The sequence below is a fragment of the Zea mays genome, chromosome 3 (genome assembly GCF_902167145.1).
Source record: "Zea mays cultivar B73 chromosome 3, Zm-B73-REFERENCE-NAM-5.0, whole genome shotgun sequence".
NCBI lineage: Eukaryota > Viridiplantae > Streptophyta > Magnoliopsida > Poales > Poaceae > Zea > Zea mays.
In genome coordinates this window covers 12,258,713-12,267,467 of record NC_050098.1, presented here as the reverse complement: position 1 = coordinate 12,267,467, position 8,755 = coordinate 12,258,713, and positions in this window count along the sequence as shown.

Genomic DNA, 8,755 nt, shown 5'->3' with positions numbered 1-8,755 from the left:
TTGAACCTGGCCATCTAGCAACAAAAAATGACCCTCTTCTCAGGACCGTTGAAGGCACTGATCATACAATTATACTTATGCTTGTGAGAACGATGATTATGATGTCTTGGATGAATCATTGTGTTCTGGATTTTTTTTGGTTTTGTATTTTTGTTACTAACTGCTTCAGCTGCCTCCTGTGATTCTCAATTTGCATAACTAATTGAGGAGCATCAAGTCTTTAAAAGAATGTAAGACAAGAATTGAAAGGCCTATTTTCGGTGTTGATTTCAAACCAAACCATTAGTTTTTACCATAGTACCATAATTGCTTTTAGATAAAGTCGACTCTTCTCTCGCTTATTGTTTGCTTACTCGAGTGTGTATTGCTTGAAATAACCTGTGCTCGAAATACTTTCTGGAGGGATTCTGAGCCTAGAGATTTTAGAAGCTGAGGTTAGTAACATTAGCATTCACTTTCTAGATAGGAAGACGTGAGAACCTATATTTTCTTTAAAATTTCTTGATCAAATATCGTTTTAAACTGCTCAAATTTCTATCTTTATTATGTTTTCTATCCTTTTGTTTCCTTTCCTTGTCGTGGTGATGAACTAACTATTGGAAAAACACAGCTGGAAACCATCCTTCGGCAGCTTACCACTAGGAAAGGACAGGTCAGAGCGCATGTAAGTGGTTGGCAGCTTGGAGCCCGTATAACCAAGCCCCTCTTTTCTTTCAGTATGGTTGTGTATATCCTGTCATTTTCATAGTAATATTTGGACTCAGACTGGGTGCTTTGCACTTAAAACGTTATCAAAGGAGCACTGAACCATCCTGGACCCAAATAATATTAGCAACCATCTAAAAAATATCATGTCACAATAGCATATAGATTTTACATTTTTATCCACGTCATGTTGTCTTATGCTCTGGTAGGCCCTCCTCTGGCTCGTGTCCATGTGCAGTTGCTGCGAAGGAAGATGCGGGCAGTGCGTATATCTACCTTCTCATTTTTTGACATTTTAATAGTTTTATTTTTCTTATCAACCACTTTGGTTTATAAAAAACAACTGCTTGGGAAGATCATCAGCAGGCACACGGAGCACGTCAAACTAATGCTCCGGAAGATCCTGGACTTCAGTCCGGATAGACGTCACTGCCGTATTCAAATGTCGCACTTCTTCAGTAGTACAATGGTATTTGAGATAGAAAAATGGCACTGACAGTGAATTCTGTAGGCCAAATAGTGGCAGTGATTGTTGTGGGTCAGACAATTATATAGTTAATAAATTATGCCACAAACGGATGACCAAAAATGTACAACCTTTTACATTTTTTACAACCTTTTAGTTTAGGAAATGTTTTGAGTAAAACTCAAATACATACATGCATTTATGAGCTACCCATCTGTGTGATTTTAGGACTTGGATATTGACTTGTATTCAAATGGTTCAATATGTGGCAGTACTCTTTCACTTTTGCACACTTGATATTTTCTAGCAATGGGACAGGACACGAGTACTTCCTCAATCCACAAATATGAGGACCTATGTCAGCCAAATAGCCCTCTAAACTGTGGAGTGGAACTCTGTTTGTTTTACTATAAACTTATATACAGCTTGACTACATCTCTCCTTGGATCCTATTTCTTTCCCTTCACTATGCAGTGCCTGATTTTAGTGAATTGACTTGTTGCTTCAGAATTGATGCTGAGATTGTCGATTGATACTGCATTAATTTTTTGTGATAGTGTGCACTTTTCTTGGCTATGCCAGATCCAATGAAAATGTAATGAACAAACCAGGTGGATGTATATCCAGCTTCATGGATTCCAATGAATATACAACATTATTTCAAGTGTGCTCCCCATTTTAATACTAGAAAATAGATGAACACTAAGAAGCAAAAGGGCCTAAGGATTGTAACAGAATCAGGAAGTTTGTCATCAGCACTAAGATGGATTTCTGAAGAGGAAGTAAGTTTTCTTCCACTTGCAGAACGTCTCTTATATTCATAGTACAAAGTTTGTATATTGATAAAGATGTCTCTATATCATCGAACAATTCTTGTATTTCTTATGTCACCGCTAACTTTTTGTCTAGATTTATTTAATGAGTACGACTTTATATTATTAGTCCAGTGCAAGTGTAAATCTAACTATTTTAAAATTTCTAAAGGTTAGAAAACAAGTATATATTGTTGGGAACTCTGAGCCTCGTGAAAATATTAGTGTTCTTAATGAGCTTATACATGCTCGTGAAAAACTTGTTGTTTCGTGCTTGTTTTATACCTTCTATCTGAATTGATGAATTTTCATGAGATATAAGCCTTTGCCCAGTATACTGGCCCAGTTGAATAGAAAGCTAACTCCCTAACTTCATTTACAGATAAAAATCAAGGGTGTACATCATCCTTATGGCTTAGCTGAGGGATGGTAATGGCTTGCCATGTTCCTCAATTCTCTCCCAGCAATTAGTATACACCCACTACAGTTTACGCTGCTGAAACAAACACCAGCAACCAAAGTAAACATGTTGGGCGTTAATGAAATAGATACAACAAGGGATAATTAAAACCATAAATAGATCAAGTTGCGCTTGATGTGTTCAATGTTCCTGTCACACCCGGATTTTAGGGTCCAAAACCCGGGCGCGAACATAATCACCAGGTGTGCTGGGACCAAGTCTCACACATATGATGAATCATGGCACAGGATCGAATGTCACATCTTTACTACATAACAGGAGTTCTGTACAAAATAAATAAATAATTACATTATAAGGAGACAACGGTCCAGCAACCCAAAGTTGACTGGGAGACGACGACCTAGACCTCTCACGAACTCGTCACAGCATCCTTCATGCGCCTCATCCTGTGGTACCTGTTCTTGACCTGTGGGGGGTGTGAGACAGCAAGAGTGAGCTCACATACGTTCATCGCTCAACAAGTTGTGGGGAATAATGTGCACGAACTCGCCAAAGGTGGGAGCTCACGTGAAGTGTAAGGCTTACCAAAGAGGATGGTTAGAGCTGAGCATTGCTTTTAAAGTTGGTCAAAATTTTATTAGCAATTACTAAGTATAAGTAAATACCAACCCAATTTAAGTAGTAGAACAAAAGTAACAACATCACCTGCGATGCAATGCATATGACAAATTGAATTTAAGTTCCATAAATTAATCATGTGAGTGTCCGAGCCGCTCATGACCGTGAGCATGGCTAGTATACCAGTTTTAAACTCTGCAGAGGTTGCGCATCTTTACCCACAAGTCGTGTTACCCATTTGCCACGGAGTTGATCAGACTCCATACACCTCTACCGAGGAAGCGAGGCGGGGTACCACTACGAGGCCTTTACAAAGTTCCACTAGCTTCAGACTACCCGCTACAGTTTATAGGAAGCTCCAGTGCAGGGTTCTTGCCTGACCGCCATCGCAGCAAAATCAACCCAAGGACCTCCCTACACTGACCACTCCCCTACTGCCCTTGCCCCTTTCGGGTAAGGTAGCCCTCCACTAGCTTTCCTAGTTAATCAGCCAAGGGCGTCCCATTATACCCTTGTGGTAGCACTATTTTCCCGGGTGGTTCTCCATGTTCCAATTAACATAATGATCTTATCATGAACAGTAAATAACAACTGATAACAAAGATATAATCATGATTAAAAGGTATCTCCATACCCAAAACCACATATAGCACTAGCAAGTACTACCCAGAAAGTTCAGTGGTAAACAAGGTATAAAGATAGACAAACTAGGGTATCTTATTGGGACCCATCAAAATTAACCTATGCAGATCATTATGATTAATTAGAACATGAGTGGGTAAAAAGAAGTGATCAAGGGCACAACTTGCCTGGGACTTAAGATTCCAGGTACCAGGATGATCTTCAGGTTCTCGTGACCTCACTGCTAAACGTAGCAATACAGACAAACATGTATAGGCAAAATTAACATCACACCAAACATATGAATAAACTGAATAATAGTAATCTATGCGTTGCTACGAGATCGTGGGTTCGAGAATAACTAACTTCGGAGCTACGGTTAAGAAGTTATGAATTTCCGAAATTATTTAGTACTTAGAATAGATTAATCCAAATAAACAATTTTAATTCAAGTTTCATGGCTATACAAAGGTACTAGGTGGTAAACAATATTAATACAAAATTATTGCAACTGAAATGACTCAATTTGGAGTTAAAATGAATTTAATATGAATTAAATAAGTTTCTGGATTTATTTTTGTATTAAAAACCAATTTCTGTAATTAATTTTCTATCTTCATTATCCTCTGGACTGCGCACCAAATTCCAAAAAGATTAGGGGCTAATTTATAAAACTCGCCCAGACTCAGCCAACCACCAAGTGGACCGCGGGTTTATTATGAAGAATTCCGAGGGCTCTTTAGCAAAAGTCATGGCCGAACGGGTATCTGCGAATTCAGGCCGTTGGATCTGAAGCCCGCGGCCCAGATTAGATTGTCTCCAACCCGAATCGGTATCTAGCATCGACCGCACGATTTAACATCGACCGCCCAGATTCGATCACGGGTTCCGCGTGCTGGATCACCATCTAACGGTCCTGGTTCATCCACTTCATCTTCCTATAGCCACCGTTGATCACTAGATCAATGGACTCCATGCTTCTTCCTGCTCCCGACTGCACGACAGGGCGGTGGAAGAAGTGCTCTGCCCCGATAGCTCACCGATGCCCGCGAAACCAACACCCCGACGACCGAACCCCAATCGAAGTAGCAAAAACGCGAAGCGGAATCAACCCAGCATAATTCTAGGAGTATTTTACCGATGGTGGAGCAGTGGAGAACCTGCCCCCATGGTGAGATGCGGCCCGACGGTGATGTCCACGAACCGGTGAGCAATTCGGCCTCCACCGAGAGTCTTCTCCTCGCTCAAGTGCCACGGACGTCATCTATGTACCCCAGCGGGTCGCCCAGACCATGCGACCGAGCCTGAGCGACGATTTTCCTTGGTTTCTCCCATGGTGGCATTCATCCCCAATCTCTCTCTTTCCCGCCTGCTCGATGGTGCTCTGCTCCTTCCGTTGATGCTCAATATATGGATCACAGGGCAAGGGGCGAGTCCGAGCTTGGCCGACCTGGTCCCGAGGTCCGCGCCCGTCGGCTTGAATCTCGCGCCATTCGGTTGGGGGATCGCTAGGACTTCGCGCAGGTCGTTGGGGAGGAAGACAACGCTGACCACGCGGGCCCATCTGTCATCGCCTCAGCACGAAGCAGCCCACGCGCAGTAGAACCATGTGCGGCTGCCACCCCGGGCCCACGTGTCGGCGCGCAGGTGACAAGCTGGGTCGTGCGCGCGGAGAAAAGCGGAAGATGGGCCGCGGGGGAGAAGAAATCGGCCCAGTGAGGTTCAGCTGAGCCTTTTTCTTTCTTTTTATGTTTTCTTTCTTATTTCTTTACCAAATTTGAAACTTCAATTCAAATTTAAATCCTGTTTGAACTACAACTTTCCAAATATATCCAAAAAATCCTAACATGAAGAAAACTCCTATTATTTATTTTTATTTTCTTTATAATGTATATTCTTTTCCTCCATTTTTAAATTCTACTACTATTATTATTATTATTATTATTTTTAAACTTGTCCCGTGAATTTAAACACAAATGCACATATACAAGAACCTCAGCATGGGATGCATATTTCCATTTTTATTTATTTGCTATTTGACTACTTTAGTTCTCATAGTTGGGTTTGCAAGAAAATCAAATAATTCCCAAAACACTTTCATATAAATACATGTATTTATTTATTCTATTATTTTCACCTTATAAAGATTTTGGGCTCTACAAATCCTACCCCCCTTAACAAAAATCTCGTCCTCGAGATTTGTAAGGACGAGGATGTAAATAAGCTTTATTTATAGTTTGGCCTTTAACTTCTAATTAGTTTATGAATACGAAGTTTCATGTTATTTAGAAAGTGGTTATGGAAGCATGGGTATATATATGTATGTCCACTTTGTATAAAAAAAATCCTTGATGGGTGATTAGGAGAGTATAGATATCTAGACGCTTATTATGTGGGTTGATGAATGGATAGGTTGGGATAACCAGGATTATGGTAATAAGAGACTCCATGTACAGTGGATCTTGTTTCGTCTAGCGATCCAACTTGATCTTTGAAGACTTGAGTTGATGCTTTTCCTCCCTTGACGTGGTTGGTCTTCTTTGGCCCTCAATCCTGGAGTTGCCGCCCGAGTTGAGGACATATGGCTAAGGACGTATAGCTAGGATAGCTAGGGTACATGCGGTAGTTAGGTTTAAACAGAGTTTTACTTTGCTTTTGTGTATCTGGATTAGACAACTTATGATGTTGGTTAGGTTGTTGTTTACGGACGAGTTAGTCCAAGGTATTAATTTAGGGTAAGATATGTTTACAGAATTAGGGCCTAATTTATGTCGCCAACATTATCTAACTTATTTAAGCAACTCAATTTAGATTAGATCATGTTAGATTAGGTGGGATCTAGATCAGATTGGTATAACTAGATAAGATCTATTTATTTTTAGGCTAGATCATGGTTGTTACTGTAGAGTGGGATATGTATGCCTATTAGAACAAGATAAATCCATAAGGATAAGGTAGAATCTTTTGAGGTCAGTTAGATCTATTAGGATGACATAAAAATTTTTTTTAAGATAAGATGAATCTACTAAGGTAATAGAGTATATTTTAAGATAAGATGGATCTATGAGTGTAGGATAGAATCTTTTAGGATGAGATGGATATTGTTGGGCTAGATACTTTAATGAGGGCTAATCTAGTATGTCTAGTCATTTTTTTATAAGCATTTTTTTATATGTATATGCAGATGTAATTGTAGACATTACTCTACAACTAATCACACTCAATCAAAGATCCAAATCAGAAAAGTATCATAAGAACAAACACTCAAGCGTATAGATACCTATAAAATAGTTTTATTTTTATTCCTAAGAGTAGGTCTCCTATTCCTAAAGTCATTTTAGTCACATGATTTCAAAGTGTGAAATCCAAGTTTGTCTTTAGAAGTGAAAAAGGTAAGAATAATCAGAGTAAAGCAGCAATAGATGAGAAAAGATTAAGAAAAGTTTAGAAAGAATCAGAGTAGCAAATGTAAGTAAGTATTGGTTGTCCAGTTCTATCTAGGTTTCGTCCTACAGTCAACATTCCTCTGATACCACTTCTGTCACACCCGGATTTTAGGGTCCAAAACCCGGGCGCGAACATAATCACCAGGTGTGCTGGGACCAAGTCTCACACATATGATGAATCATGGCACATGATCGAATGTCACATCTTTACTACATAACAGGAGTTCTGTACAAAATAAATAAATAATTACATTATAAGGAGACAACGGTCCAGCAACCCAAAGTTGACTGGGAGACGATGACCTAGACCTCTCACGAACTCGTCATAGCATCCTTCATGCGCCTCATCCTGTGGTACCTGTTCTTGACCTGTGTGGGGGGGTGTGAGACAGCAAGAGTGAGCTCACATACGTTCATCGCTCAACAAGTTGTGGGGAATAATGTGCACGAACTCGCCAAAGGTGGGAGCTCACGTGAAGTGTAAGGCTTACCAAAGAGGATGGTTAGAGCTGAGCATTGCTTTTAAAGTTGGTCAAAATTTTATTAGCAATTACTAAGTATAAGTAAATACCAACCCAATTTAAGTAGTAGAACAAAAGTAACAACATCACCTGCGATGCAATGCATATGACAAATTGAATTTAAGTTCCATAAATTAATCATGTGAGTGTCCGAGCCGCTCATGACCGTGAGCACGGCTAGTATACCAGTTTTACACTCTGCAGAGGTTGCGCATCTTTACCCACAAGTCGTGTTACCCATTTGCCACGGAGTTGATCAGACTCCATACACCTCTACCGAGGAAGCGAGGCAGGGTACCACTACGAGGCCTTTACAAAGTTCCACTAGCTTCAGACTACCCGCTACAGTTTATAGGAAGCTCCAGTGCAGGGTTCTTGCCTGACCGCCATCGCAGCAAAATCAACCCAAGGACCTCCCTACACTGACCACTCCCCTACTGCCCTTGCCCCTTTCGGGTAAGGTAGCCCTCCACTAGCTTTCCTAGTTAATCAGCCAAGGGCGTCCCATTATACCCTTGTGGTAGCACTGTTTTCCCGAGTGGTTCTCCATGTTCCAATTAACATAATGATCTTATCATGAACAGTAAATAACAACTGATAACAAAGATATAATCATGATTAAAAGGTATCTCCATACCCAAAACCACATATAGCACTAGCAAGTACTACCCAGAAAGTTCAGTGGTAAACAAGGTATAAAGATAGACAAACTAGGGTATCTTATTGGGACCCATCAAAATTAACCTATGCAGATCATTATGATTAATTAGAACATGAGTGGGTAAAAAGAAGTGATCAAGGGCACAACTTGCCTGGGACTTAAGATTCCAGGTACCAGGATGATCTTCAGGTTCTCGTGACCTCACTGCTAAACGTAGCAATACAGACAAACATGTATAGGCAAAATTAACATCACACCAAACATATGAATAAACTGAATAATAGTAATCTATGTGTTGCTACGAGATCGTGGGTTCGAGAATAACTAACTTCGGAGCTACGGTTAAGAAGTTATGAATTCCCGAAATTATTTAGTACTTAGAATAGATTAATCCAAATAAACAATTTTAATTCAAGTTTCATGGCTATACAAAGGTACTAGGTGGTAAACAATATTAACACAAAATTATTGCAACTGAAATGAC